The sequence below is a fragment of the Protopterus annectens genome, chromosome 2.part1 (assembly GCF_019279795.1).
Source record: "Protopterus annectens isolate FY-2018-M chromosome 2.part1, PAN1.0, whole genome shotgun sequence".
Taxonomy (NCBI): domain Eukaryota; kingdom Metazoa; phylum Chordata; order Ceratodontiformes; family Protopteridae; genus Protopterus; species Protopterus annectens.
The window spans coordinates 1201432717-1201447386 of NC_056729.1; positions in this window are offsets into that span (position 1 = coordinate 1201432717).

Sequence of the window (14670 nt, forward strand, 5' to 3'; positions counted from 1 at the left end):
GTGTAAGGTAGCAGTTATGTCTGTAGAGGAGACAGAGGAGCCATAAGAGTGAGAGACTGCAGAGAAAAGCAGTCAGTAATCTGGGATTCAGAGGTAGAAATGAGGGGCTAGAGTCATAGAGTAAGTGGATATTCTGTAGTCTTTTAAAATTATAACTTTATTAAGTTATAGTTGAACTTAAGTTTGAGTTTAGATACTCAGGTTGAGCAAGTGTGGAAATGTAGAGTTTACTTCAATGAGGGAGGAGATGCTATATTTACAGAGACTATGCCAGTGAAAGAATAGGGAAAAGTGTCAGAGCAAGTGAATGATAGTTGTAATTGCTGCCACCTAGTGGCGAAAGAAGAAATGGCAGGCAGAAAAAAAAAAATATTCTGCTATTGCACTTTACAATTGAGAATATTCTGAAGTGCAACTTAATGCAAGCCTAGGGGAGAAAGGTGCGGGCTGGAGGGGCAGGAGAGGCAATGCGGACTGCAGTAGGCTGCTATCACGCATGCAGGAGGTACAGTTTACAGTTCCCAAATTTAGTACTACCAATTGTGTCGATAAGGCTACCTACACTGAGGTTTCCCTCCTTAGTAGATGTTCTTTGGGAGTGTTGAGTGTTTGCCTGGAGTCCAGGCAGTTCCAAGGTGTCTTTTTAGTTTAGATAAGGGACGTCTTCCCTGCCTTTCAGTTTCCTTATGGGGCTGAGAATCTGGGAGGGAGTACCTGAGGTAAAAGCTGGAAAGAAATAGGGAGAGGCAACAGTTTAGTTAATAAATGGCAGAAATAAAAAATTATTATATAAAAAGGGGGGGGGGGGCAAAAGGAAGGGACAGTGCAGAATTAACAAGGGTTAGTAGTAGGGTGGGCTGAAATGCCAGTTCAGAATAGGGAAGCAATGTAGCACGAGGGAGAGAGCTTTTGGTTAAGAAGTCAGAGAGGTAAGGATACAAGCAGCATATTAGTGAAAGAAAAGCCAGCAGAAAAAGAGGATGCAAAGAACTTTATAACCTGTGAGCCCACGGAGATGAAAAATGTTTAACACCAGGTTAGACAGACAGAGCACTATTAGTATAACATACTGAAAGCACCACATGCATTAGTAGGTATAAGCCCTTTCAATAGGAGGGGCACAGAGGAGAGAGAGGTAATTGGGGAACAGCAAAACAATTTAGTTCAACAGTAAATTAGCAACATATAGGTACATGCGGTCTCTGTAGGTAGTTTAAATGTACATTGTGTACTAGTCACTATCTGGTTTCAGGGTGATTACACAGTTATGAGCAAAAAACAAGGGAAAGAGGTCATACAATGTTCCGTATACAATACTAGCAACAGTTATTACACTCCGTCATGCAAATAAACATTCACAGTTCCATACTTAGATACTAATGGCAGCAGACCTCTTCATTACTGTTTGTTGCAGTTACTCTCTCTATGCTAGTCAGAGTATTAATCAAGGCTGCATGCCTATTCATTAACTGTATATTGCTATCACTTTAGCCTTAGCTAGAATATTAGTCAAGGGGGTGACTCTATGTCCAGGAATCTGTAGTTAAGAAGATACACCAGTCTAGATGATATACATTTTCATAGCAACATTCACTAAGCTGAGGAGTCAAAAACAGTACATTTATGGCTAATAAGCAGTGACTTCCAGCTGCTCCAGCAGGAGATGACAGTATCTCAGATTAGTCCAACGCTGACAGTGGCGAGGAGATAGTTCTCCATGCAAGGTAACAAAAACAAGTCAGCGTGGGGAGGTTAATTAGCAGGTAAAACAGTTCAGAATGTACATTTTGAACAGAATGATATGTTCCACAGGTCAGCTTTAACAAGTTTTAGAAATGCACCTACCGAGACGTGAGACAAGCAGCCCGACCGCAGGATCGTTTTGAGGGTAGTGGACACGCCAAGCTAGCGTTTGATTTATCCTGTTACTTTATTTTTAAAAATGGCGCTGCAGATTGCACAATCTACAAATAACTTCCTGAGGGAAGGTATGATGAAGGAGGAGGAGATAAGGAGGGGTTGGAGAGGGAGGAGGACAGAGAGCCAGAGGAGTGAGAGACTGCAGAGAAAAACAATCAGTAATCTGGGATTCAGACTGGGATGATCTGAAGTAGTTAACTTCATTTGATCAGCAACCTGTGGGTATCGGATCCGATCCGGATCCGAGCTAGCAGCTTTTCCAAGGTAGAGATCCGAGCTCCTAGCTCCTTCCCTTACCCATAATACCCTGCTACCTCCTTCCAGTCCTCAGATCTCGTTTGCCACGGCTTCTGAAGCACGAGAGATGAGCTCTTGGTGGTTTGTGAGTAAAGTTAGAGGGTTATAAAAGCTAGTTTTTTTCTATTCAGCTCTTTAAAAAAGTGTGTCTGTGTGTGTGTCCTTTCTACCTTAGTTAGGAATTTGATCTTTCTTTGTTTTTGGTAGTGTTAGTTAGTTTTTCCCCCTTCCCTTTCTGTGTGTGAAGGCGTGTGTGTGTGTGGGAAATGGCCGAAGGCCCTAAAGCCATTTTTTCTAAATGTACTGGGTGTGGCCATAAGCTGTCCCCAGCCAATGGCCACACTCGGTGTGTTATATGCCTGGAGGTAGCACATCTTTCTTCAGGCTGCAAAATCTGTGCGGCCTTTAACCCCTGGGCTTTGAAGGACAGGAGGACCAAGCTGATCCTGGCGGGCCTTATGCCCGTGGATTCTGCTTCGTCCTCCTCTCCCTCTGTGGTACCAGCCGCGGCTGTTCCACCTTCTGTTCCTGCTCCCCTGGCCGGGACTCAACCTCCCATTATGGTCCAGGGAGAGAGGGACTCTAGTAAAAGGGACAGGAAAGATAAGGATCATGAAAGGGAGAGGCATAAGAGCCACAAGCGGTGGGCCGATTCTGCCCCCTCGGCCCTGCCGGCTAAGCAGATCCACTATCCCCTGAAGGCCTCCGGGTCTTCCCCCTCTCGGCTTCACTCTTCACGTTTTTCTCTGGAGCCAGAGGAGGAGACCCGGTCACCTTTGAGGTCATCAAGGTGGCCTTCCCAACCAGCCTCCGCGGCTTCTTCCAGATCCACCAGAAGCCTTTCGGATGTGGACATGGACCGGATGATGCATCGCTTCCTCCAGGCCCAGATGCAGATGGGAGTGCTCTTGGCCCCCCCCCTCCAGGGGGGAGCTCGGCCCCCTTCTTTGCCCCCATTGCTCCTTCTCCGATCCACTATTGGATTTCGGAGCCATCGGATCCGGGTAGTGTCGGAGCCGATAGAAATTGCCGCTTCGATGCCGACTGTACCCTCGAGTTTATCGGGTCCCTTTTTGGATCCAAGCTCTCGGGGCCATGAGTCGAGCATCAGATCCGGAGGGGTTAGTGTGTCTTTGGCTCCTATTCGGTCGTAGTGCACTGCCCTGTCGGATCCGATCGCGTTGGCTCCGGTGCCCATCTGCACATTGGATCCGAGGGGGCTGCTCTCGGATCCCAGGGAGAGCAGTTTTCCCTCGGCCTTTGACGTCGTAGAGAGGGTCCTTTTGAGGGATTTGAGGCCCCAGGCTCATGCTATGGTTCCACCCACCATTCCCTCGCTGACGGGCCTGTCTTCCATCATCCGGCCCCAGGGACATCCTGCGCCTACATCCCAGATGGTTCCCCTGGAGGAACAGGATCTGGTTGGTGAGCCCTCCTCGGACAGCCCCCCTGAGGAGGTGCCTCACAAATGAAAGTGCAAAAGGAGGCACTCGGACTTCCCCGAGTCCCTCACAGAAGACACTGACTTGGAGGAAGGGGAAGGTTTCCCCAGGTCACCCCCTCAGGACGTCTCCTTTGGAGACATCATGGAGATGCTGCGAATTAAAGGGGGGTGGTCAGCCCAAAAATCTTCCCTGGACGAGTCCGTGTTTCTGGAGGCATTTGACGCAGGCCCATCTACCTCTTGGGTGTCCCCTCGGGCCGATCCCCTGGTAGACCTTATAACTACCAGGGCGTGGAAGGAGCCGGACACTGTAGAGCCGATACCCAGGAGACCAGACAAAATCCTCAGCCCCCCTTCTGATAGGACAGCATGAAGCAAAGGTTCCCCAGTGGATGCCATGGTGGTGGCGGCTGCCACCAAGAAGGAACTAGCACAGGAAAGTTCCTCAGTTCATCCTCCAGACAAGGAGTCTCAGACGATGGACCACATTGGAAAGTGGATGTTTGCTTCAGCCACCTTTTCCATAAGGGCGCTGAACTACTTGGCACATGTGATCCGGCTCCAGCGAGACCTAATTAAGGAATTTGTTGGGTCACCCCCGGAGTCCATGTTGGCCGAGGGCAAGCGAACCTTCTCGACATGAATGCCCACTCTAAAGTCAATATCCAACACTTCTATGCGGCCTCTCTCCCATGCCACGGAGGGAGCTGCTAGAGCCAGCGGAGCAGGCATCGCCTTACGACGTCATGCCTGGTACCGTCTCTGCGATTTTGTGGAACCCTTCAAGGCATCCTTCGCGAACACTCCCTTTGACAGTTCTTCACTGCTTGGCAAGACCATCCGCGATACGCTTCTCCAGAGCGAGAAAGATGGGAAGACGTTGTCTGCCATCGGAATCCACTTCTCGGCTCCTCAAAGGTCCTTCACCAGGAACCAGAGAGGACAAAAGAAGATGTGGTTCTGGAAATCTCAACAATCTTGTTTCGCTCCGGATCCTTCATCCTTCAGAGGCAAGGGAGGACAAGGTGGACGCCGGCCAAGAGGCAGAGGGGGGCCCAAGATTTTCGGGTCCCATGCAGCAGCCCTGAGGGGTTGCCCGACTGCTCCTCTCTGGAGGCAGTCGGGGGGCATTTCTCAGAGCATCTAGCACATTGGGAGTCCATCACATCAGATCGCTGGGTGCTCTGGATAATATCCAGAGGTTACTCCATTCCCTTCCTGAATCCTCCTCCCCTATTGGGGTGCCTCCCAGATGTCCCACCCCATCAGAGGGAGGTGGCAGCCTTAGAGATATAAGAGCTGCTAAGAAAAAGAGCCATCCAGCGTGTCCCTCCAGACCAGTCCGGATCAGGCACTTACTCCAGGTTCTTTTTGGTGCCAAAGAAGACAGGGGACCTAAGGCCAATTCTCGACCTGTCTACATTGAACCTGTCCATTGCCAAGGAAAAGTTCTGGATGGTTACCATTCAATCTATTCTCCCCCTTCTACAGGAGAACAACTGGATGTGATCCATAGATCTCAAGGATGCATACTACCACATTCTAATGGAATGGCGATCCAGGAGATTTCTCCACTTTCGGCTGGGGGCCAGCCACTATCAGTTCAGGGTCCTCCCCTTTGGTCTCACCACAGCCCCCAGGGTGTTCATCAAGGTCATGGCAGTTATAGAGGCCCACCTGAGGCTTCAGGGAATATAGGTCTTTCCTTACCTGGACGACTGGCTCCTTGCCGCCCCCACCAGGCATCTACTATGTTCAGCCAGGGATTATTTCCTGCGTTTGGCCCACCAATTGGGGATCACTGTAAACTACAAAAAATCATCTATTCAGCCTGCTCAGGTCTTGGATTTCATAGGGGCTAGAATAGACAAGATTCAGTCAAAGGTTTTCTTGAAGCCGGACAGACTCCGCAACCTGTCTCTCCACATCTTAGCTCTTCTACAGTCTTCAGCCCCTCCAGCAGAATTAGTCCTGAGGGCTCTAGGGTCTATGTCGGCGGCTATCAATCTCTCACCTCTAGCCTGCTTGAATATGAGGATTCTTCAATGGACCCTTCAGGTACAATGGTCCATTCTTCAACATCCGCTATATTCGACTATTCCCCTCAGCAGAGTTTGCAGGGAATCCCTGCTTTGGTGGCTCCATTCCCGAGAGCTTTGGGAAGGGCGCCCCTTCTTGATGCCTCTACCCCAAGCCACAGTGACCATGGATACTTCTTGCCTAGGGTGGGGGGGCATTGCTTGGGCAGAACCGTCCAAGGTACGTGGATCCCAACAGAAACTGTTCTGCATATCAATGTTCTGGAGATGAGGGCGGTGCTTCTAGCATTGCAGGCTCTCCATGCCCTTCTTCCTCTAGGGACTATTGCAATTCAAACAGACAACATGTCAGTGGTCTGGTACATCAACAAACAGGGGGGAACCTGGTCTTACCCGCTCTGCCGAGAGGCCATGAGAGTTTGGGAGTGGGTGATTTCCACCAACCGCTTCCTGCTGGCAATGCACATTCCGGGTTGGTCCAATATATTAGCGGACAAGCTGAGTTGAACTATCCTCTCACCTCATGAGTGGTCTCTGAACCCCTCAGTAGCGAAAAGGATCTTCCTCAATTGGGGTCAACCTTGCTGCGATCTGTTCGCGTCACCTTTGAACGCAAAGTGCAGCGAGTTTTTTGCTCTGATCCCCCCACCAAGAGAGACCCCCAGAGATGCTTTAGTTCATGCTTGGCCATCCGGTCTTCTTTACGCCTATCCACCTCTCCCATTAATGACAAAATTCTTGCAGAAAGCTCATCGGTTGGGGAGCAGAATTATCCTCATAGCCCCATTCTGGCCTCGTCAAACCTGGTTTCCTTACCTGCGGTCTCATCTATTAGCTCCTCCTTGGATCTTAGATCCCATCCCAGATCTGATTTCTCATCATTCGGGATTAGAAACCTCAAACCTGGACGACCTCAAGCTTTCCGCTTGGTTGATCCAGTTCCGTTAGTGGCCAGGACTCCCGGAATCTCTTCTGCAGTTAAATCCATCCTGGTGGCCGCACATAAGCCTTCCACTAGGAAAGTTTACAATAGTAAATGGAAACGTTTTTCTATCTGGGCCGAGCAAAGAAATTTGGATCCCTTTACAGCTCCTATTCCAGCAGTTCTCGAGTTTCTATCCCACATTTTCAATCAAGGGGCCAGTTCTTCAACCGTGAAGGTTCAGATGGTGGCTATTTCCACTTCCACATTGGACATAATCTTCATCCCTTAGCTTCCTCTAAGATCTGCAAGACCTTCTTGAAAGGTACTTTTCTACTAAGACCTCTGGTCAAGAATGCGGTTCCTCTGTGGGATCTAACATTAGTTCTTCAGGCTCTTACTGGTCCACCTTTTGAGCCTGCAGCCTCAGCTGATTTAAAGTTTTTGTCTTGGAAAACTGCCTTCTTGATTGCTATCACCTCAGCTAGAAGGGTATCGGAGCTTCAGGCCCTTTGTACCAAACCTCCGTATCTTGTCTTCCATAAAGACAGAGTTTCCCTCAGGACTAATCCCTCCTTTTTACCAAAAGTGGCTTCTGAAGCTAATATCAACCAATCCATTAACCTGCCTGTCTTTTTCCCTAATTACCAGAACAAAGGGGAATACAGACTCCACTCTTTAGATGTGCATAGACAATTGCATAGAATGGCTGCCTCTCGGAAATCGGAGCAGCTCTTTATTTCCTTCGCCAAGCCCTTTTTGGGTAGACCAATATCGAAAGTAACTCTGGCTAGGTGGATTTCCAATTGCATTTTGCATACATATAAAATCTCTGGTCGACCTGAGCTCGTGGGAGTTCGTGCACACTCTACGCATTTGGTAGCTACCTCTGCTGCTTTTTGGTCTAGGGTGCCCTTGGATGACATCTGTTCTGCAGCCACTTGGGCTTCCTCTCATACCTTTATTACTCATTATAAGTTGGACTTGATATCCAGGGGGAGGGCATCATTTGGCTCTGCAGTGCTCCAGAATATCCTGCCTTGAGGACCTCCCAAGTTTTTGGTAGCTGGGGACTCTGTCCCACAAGTTGCTGATCAAATGAAGTTAACTACTTCAGATAAAGAAATTATGTACTCACCATAATGTTCCATCTGAGTAGGTAACTTAATTTGTCAGCAACCGACCCCCCCTCCATCCCCCTAACTGGTAGTTTGTATCCTGTAGGATTGATGTTTCACTCCTAGTTGGTTTCAGGTTAGGCTGTTCAGATTGTTGTTGGCTTGTTATTGTGTGCTAATTGGCAAACTCGATCTGAGGACTGGAAGGAGGTAGCAGGGTATTATGGGTAAGGGGAGGAGCTAGGAGCTTGGATCTCTAGCTTGGAACAGCTGCCGGCTCAGATCCGGATGAGATCCGATACCCACAGGTAGCTGACAAATGAAGTTACCTACTCAGATGGAACGTTATGGTGAGTACATAACTTCTTTTTTCTGTAAGAATGTCCCACTTTGGACTTTTGAAAAGATAGCAACCCTACATGTAGCGCAGTGTTTGATTTCATCTTCCATTTGCCTATCACTTAACCATACAGTGTTCCTCGGGACAACAAATAATTAACACAACGCCAAGCAGAACATTGATTCAACACGCCTCTCAACTGCCCAGATTTTTCACAGAATGTCCAAATTTGTGCCTCGCCTCATGTCTTTGTTTCTGCCAAAAAATGTGGTTTTCTGGCAAATCTGTAAGGACTGAAGTCAGGAATTTGAGTTTCAGGCTTCATATTCTTCAGAAAATGTATGCTGGCCTGCCACAAACCTTGTTATTCTGACAGCTTTCTATGTTTAAGAGTGATATTTAAAATCTGTCCATATTTTTGGGGATCCCCCCCATTATTTCAGGCTTTACCCATATTTCTTTTGCTAATAGGTTGAGAGGTATGTGCAACACTCATCTAGATAGTCTTCATTGGATAGTCTCACTTATTTAATTTACTACATGAAATAATAAATTAAACATTGAATTATCACTTCTCTGTTTCATATACCTAGTAAGTTCAGTTTGCCTAACTAATGTAGTCTGTCTGATTGCCTAACTGTAATATTTGTCTCCTGTTTTAGAATACCACTGCGAATGCCTCAGTGCTTGTAGTTTAATTTCTCCTCCTCCAAAAAAACTTAATTTTTAAGCTAGCTTGACAGTCCTTTGTAGGTTCTGTTGCATTGTACATGCTAGTTTTAGTGTTTAATTTCAGCCCTACCCAACCTCTTAGCACAAGAAATCTGGACCAAAACAAAATAATGGGAGAGGGGGGCACAAAAATAGGGACAGATTTTAAATACTGCTCTTAAAACTACACAGTTGTTAGAATAACATATTAGCATTAGTGTGCATTTTTCTGAAAGATATGAAGTCTGAAATTCAAATAGCTATCATTATTTAGTGACTTCAGTATTCAATGATTTGTCAGGAAAAATGTAATTTTTTATGGGGTAGTACAAAAAACATGAGGCATAAATTTGGACATTCTGTGAAAATCTGGACAGTGGAGATGTATGCCTTCTGCCCTTCCTCTGAATTTATTTTCATTTGCTTGTTTATTTTTGTACATAATCTTTTGTCCAGCTTGGCAGTTATACCTACCCTGCATGCTCCTTTTCTTTACTAATGATGATCCATTACTTTTTATAATCTTGTTTATGATCCATCCAGTCTTTCATATTTAATTGTCACAGCTGTGGCAGTCCCTTTGCATGTCAATAGCACTCAGATGTCCCTGATTCTCATGTACCCCCCAGTTTTGTCTCAAAAATTTGCTCTGTCTTAAAGAAAAAAAAAATTGCTCTGTCTTTTATAAAATTTGTGATTTTTGCAGCAAAGTAGTGGGTAACTAAGTCATTACAAAGCAGCAGTAATTACTTCATATTCTTTAAACAGTGCATGTGAATACAAATCTGTTTATTATAGCAGCTGTCTTAAGTGGATGATATGTATGAATAAGTGACCCTAACTTGGACACTTGGTTATTATTTTAGGATAGGTCTTGATACCGACAACTCTAGCTTCCTCATCGGTACCGGTTCCACCTGTGACACTACCAGAAATTTTGGAACCAATACCTCCCCTGGTGCCAAAATTGACTATCATCAATGTACTCAGGACAAGATATCCCCCTTCAAATGACCCCTTTGTGGGACAGCACCCAAGTGCATTTCTAGCCAGCCCAGAATCTCCCTCAGGCTTCTCTGTCCATTCCTCTAGGAGTCTGACTGAAGCCAGTGTCATGAGGTTGGTGGATCAACTCCTAATGGATAAGAGTCTTTTTTCTCTTCCCAGGTCCCACTCCCTTCTAGAGATGGGTCTTTCTCTCCTAGGACTCAATCAAACTTTCCTCCTCTGAGGGCTTAGATCTTATGACTCTCATTCCTTTGGTTCCAGCTGCTCTGGTGCCAACAGCCTTTATCCCTTTGGTTCCAGAGTCTGCCTTGATTTCCTCAGTTCCATCAGAGCTGATGGACTCCCGGGGCCATAGCTCCGCTGCTGGATTTGAGGGTCTCAGACTGGCTCCATTTTTATTTGGGGTCATCCTTGACTCTTAGAGCTCTAGCTGCCATGGGCTCTTCCTCTACTGCTCCTTTGGAGGTAGGTTTCTTGGAGCAGGGTTAGATCAAGGTTCTGAGGTTGCCCTTCTCAGTTCTGGGCTCCCATCCCTCTTCAGGGAGACCTGCCTTCCCAGCTATGGAGAGGGCATTGGCCTCTGCAGGTTCTCAGCTGGCACCTTCCATATCAGAGTATTATCCCGGGACTCCCTCTCACCCAGAGCTGCCACCAACCTCCACACCCAGTGAGCATCAAAGCTGCAGGAGACCCCTGCGCAGGACCCCTCTTCTTCCAAGTCCTTCTCAGAGGTTCCCACTGAGGAGGTACCCCAGAAAAGACATGTAAGAGGAAACACTTGGATTCCCCTGAATTGTCTGTCACAGAAAACACGGAATTCAATGATGGGGAGGGTTCCCCTCGTCACCCCCAGAACATGTCTCCTTTGGAGACATTCTAGAAATACTAAAACAGAGGGATGACTGGAAGCCCAAAGGCCCTACCTCTGAAGAGTCTGTGTACCTGCAGGCTTTTGGTATTCACCCATCTACTTCTTGGGTGACCCCTCCTGCTGACGATTTTATTAAATTGATTGCACAGCAGGCTTGGAAGGCCCCTGACTCTGTAGAGCCAATCCCCAGGAGACTAGACAAAATTCTTTAAGCTCCAGAGGACCACCATTATTGGGCTAAGGGGCTAGCAGTAGATGCCATGGTGGTTGTAGCGGCCACTAAAAAGGAACTGGCAGAAGTGAGTTCCACAGTTTATCCCCCTAATCGAGAGCCCAAGGCAATGGACACATTCGGAAAGTGAGTATATGCATTATCGACCTTCACTTTAAGGTCCTTGAATTTTATGACACACTTTACTAGATTCCAGAGGGAACTGATCAAGGAGTTGTCAGATACCCTTGCAGGAGCTATGTTTGAGGAGGTCCAATTTAAAGTGGCCTCCCAGCTGGCTACCCTGGAGTCTATTTCCAACTTATCCATGAGGCTCATTGTGCATGCAGCCAAAGGGACAACTAGGGCAGCGGTTCTGGAGTTGCTTTTAGGTGACATACCTGGATACACGTGTGAGTTTGTGGAGCCATTTAAGTTTTCTTTTGTCAATGCTCCTTTTGACAAATCTTCCTTGCTTAGTCCCAAAGTCAGAGAAACATTAGCCAGGTGCAAGAAAGATGGAAAGACCCTAACTGCAGTGGGGCTTATGTTTTTCTGCTCTCCAACAGTCCTACTCATGGAATCAGAGGAGCAGGAAGATGTGGTTCAAAAAAATCCCAAGGACCTTCTCAGGACACACATGGCAGTGACTCCCCCCATGGCAGAGGTGGGAGCTCCAGTAGAAGATGCTGACCCTGTAGCAGAGGTGGCCTGCAAAATCAGGGTTCCAGAGATTCTTTCTCTGGGAAACCCTACCAGTGCTCCTAAAAAGGGGCTCGATTGCTTACCTCTGGAAGCAGTTGGGGGAAGATTCTTATTACACTTGAGAGCCTGGCAGCAAATAACTTCACATACTTGGGTGCAAAGGATCATTGCCAGAGGTTACCACATTCCCTTTACTCTCATTCCAAGATCAAGAAGAAGACTCCCTGATGTTCCACCCAATCAGATGGATCAAGTAGCTCTGGAAATTCAAAAGCTGCTAACTACTGTCTGTTTATTTTAACTGTGGAGCTTTTCTCCCCGGGCCTCCACTGAAAATGGACCTATGCCCAGTCAGACACTCCCGGTCAACAAATGTAAACAAATAATAAATAATAATAAATAAATAAAAAAAGAGTCATCCAAGAAGTCCCACCAGACCAGATAGGATCCGGATTTTACTCAAGGTTCTTTTTTGGTGTCAAAAAAGACGGGTTGAGACCAATTTTAGATCTCAGCCTTCTGAACAAGTTTGTTCAGCAAGCAAAATTTCAGATGGCCACGGTTCAGTCTATCCTACCCTTCTTAGAGGAAGACATTGGATGTGCTCCATAGATCTTCAGGACACATATTACCACATAAAATGGACAAGCACTCCAGAAGGTTCCTCCGCTTTCGGCTAGGAGCCAGTCATTTTCAGTTCAGAGTGCTGCTCTTTAGCCTCAACACAGCCCCCAGGATGTTCACCAAGTGTTTGGCAGCAATGACCACTCACTTGAGACTGTGCAGATTCTGGGTATTTCCTTATCTAGACAACTGGCTCATCACCACTCCCACCAGACATCTTGCTTCAAGCAACAGATTTCATTCTATGTTTGTTTGCTAGTCTGGGCATTACAGTGAATCAGTCAAAATTTCAACTAAGTCCAACTCAAGATCTAGAGTTCACAGGAGCCCATCTAAATACCATCACTTATACAGCTCCCTTCCTGTACATGGGCTACAGAAGATAAGATCCCAAGTACAAGCCATTCTCTCCAATGACAAGGTACCAGCACTTTTAGTCCTTCAAGCTTTAGGGTCCATGGCAGCAGCCATTACCTTAACTCTACTAGCAAGATTTCACGCGAGGTGGCTACAGTGGATTTTGGCATCCCAATGATCCATCCTAACCCATGATGCATCCAATTTTTATCAGTCGTTGCAAGAAGGACTTATCCTGCTGAATGGACTCCAAGGAGATCCTCTTAAGCCATCACTTTGTTCCACCTCAGTCCAAAGCCATAGTGACCACAGACACCGCCCAGATGGGGTGGGGGTGACATTATCTGGGCAGAACAGTCCAAGGCACTTGGTCCCCTTTAGAAGCCAATTTGCATATCAATGTTCTGGAATTGAGGGCAGTGCTTTTAGCATTGTGAGCCTTCCAAAATGCCCTTCCTCCCAGAATAATTGCTATTCAGTCAGACAGTATAACAGTAGTCTGGTACATCAACAAACAAGGCTGAAGCAAGTCTTAACCTCTGTGTCAAGAAGTTCTCAGAGTGTGGCAATGGGTGATTTCTTCCAACTGTTTTCTGATAGCAACACACATTCTGGGGAGGTCAAATGTGATAGCAGACAAGTTGAGCAAGTGCATTCTCCTGCCTCATGAGTGGTCTCTCAATCCCAGAGTGGCGGAGGAGATTTTCCATCACTGGGGCCAGCCTTGCTGCAACCTGTTTGCATCTCCCCTAAACAAGTGCAGCAGCTACTTCATCCTAATTCCTCCGCAGAGGGAGTCCCTGAGATATGCTCTCTTTTATGATTGGCCCTTTGGTCCACTTTATGCCTTTCACCCCTTCCCACTGATTCCTCTCCTCTTAAAGAAAGCCATCAGGTTGAGGAGCAAAGTGATCCTCATTGCATCCTTTTGGCCTCGACAAGTCTGGTTCCCCTTTCTCTGGCCTCATCTAATTCACCATCCATGGATTCTGAACCCAGTTCTGGATCTTCTGTCTTATCCACAGGGACTGGTGCACTCCAATCTTCAGAACCTCAAGCTTACAGCTTGGCTTCTCCAATTCCATTAGTTGCCAGGCAGAAAAATGTATCTTCTCCAGTCCAAAAAATGTTACTGTTTTCCCCTAGACCTTCCACCAGGAAACTACCACAGCAAGTGGAAAAGATTTTCTATTTGGGCACACAATAATGGTCTTAACCTCTTCTTCACACCATTTGAAAAGGTATTGGAGTTTTTAGCTATGCTTTTCGTGCAAGGAGCCACTGCTTCTACTATTAAGGTCCAAATAGCCACTATTTCCAATTTCCACAATGGCTTTGAAGATCATTCGCTTATTTCTCATAGATTGTGTAAAGTGTTCATGAAAGGAACCTTACGGTTGAAACTACTATATAAAGACCCTCTAGCACCTTGGGATCTGACTATGGTTCTGCAGTCTTTGGTCCATTTCCCCTTTGAACTAGTGGCTTCCTGTCACTTAAAGTTTCTTTCATGGAAGACAATTTTTCTGATAGCCATTACCTCCACCAGAAGAATTTCCGATATACAACCACTATCAAAACCCTCATATTTCATTTTTCATAAGGACAGGGTTTCACTAAGAACCAACCTATCTTTTCTTCTTAAGGTGGCCTCAGAAACTAATATTAATCAAACCATTGACTTACCCGTTTTCTTTCCAAAATTTTCCAACAAAGGTGAATATTGCTTACATTTGCTGGATGTTCACAGACAGTTAAGTTTCTACCTCACCAGAACTAAATAATTTAGAAAATCAGGCCAGTTATTTGTTTCTTTATCGGTTACTCTCTTGGGAAATCATTTCAAAAGTCACTTTGTTGAGGTGGTTAAGAGATTGCATTACTTTCATCTGCAATAAAAAGAATCTCCAATCACCAGCGCCAGTGCGAGCACATTCTACTAGGGCAATAGCCATGTCTGCTGTTTTCCATTCCAAGGCTTCCATGGATGAAATATGCACAGCAGCAACATGGGCTACTCTGCATACCTTTATCACTCAATACAAATTGGATCTGTTCTCGGGGGGAAGAGTATCATTTGGCTCTGTGTTTCTTAGGAATATC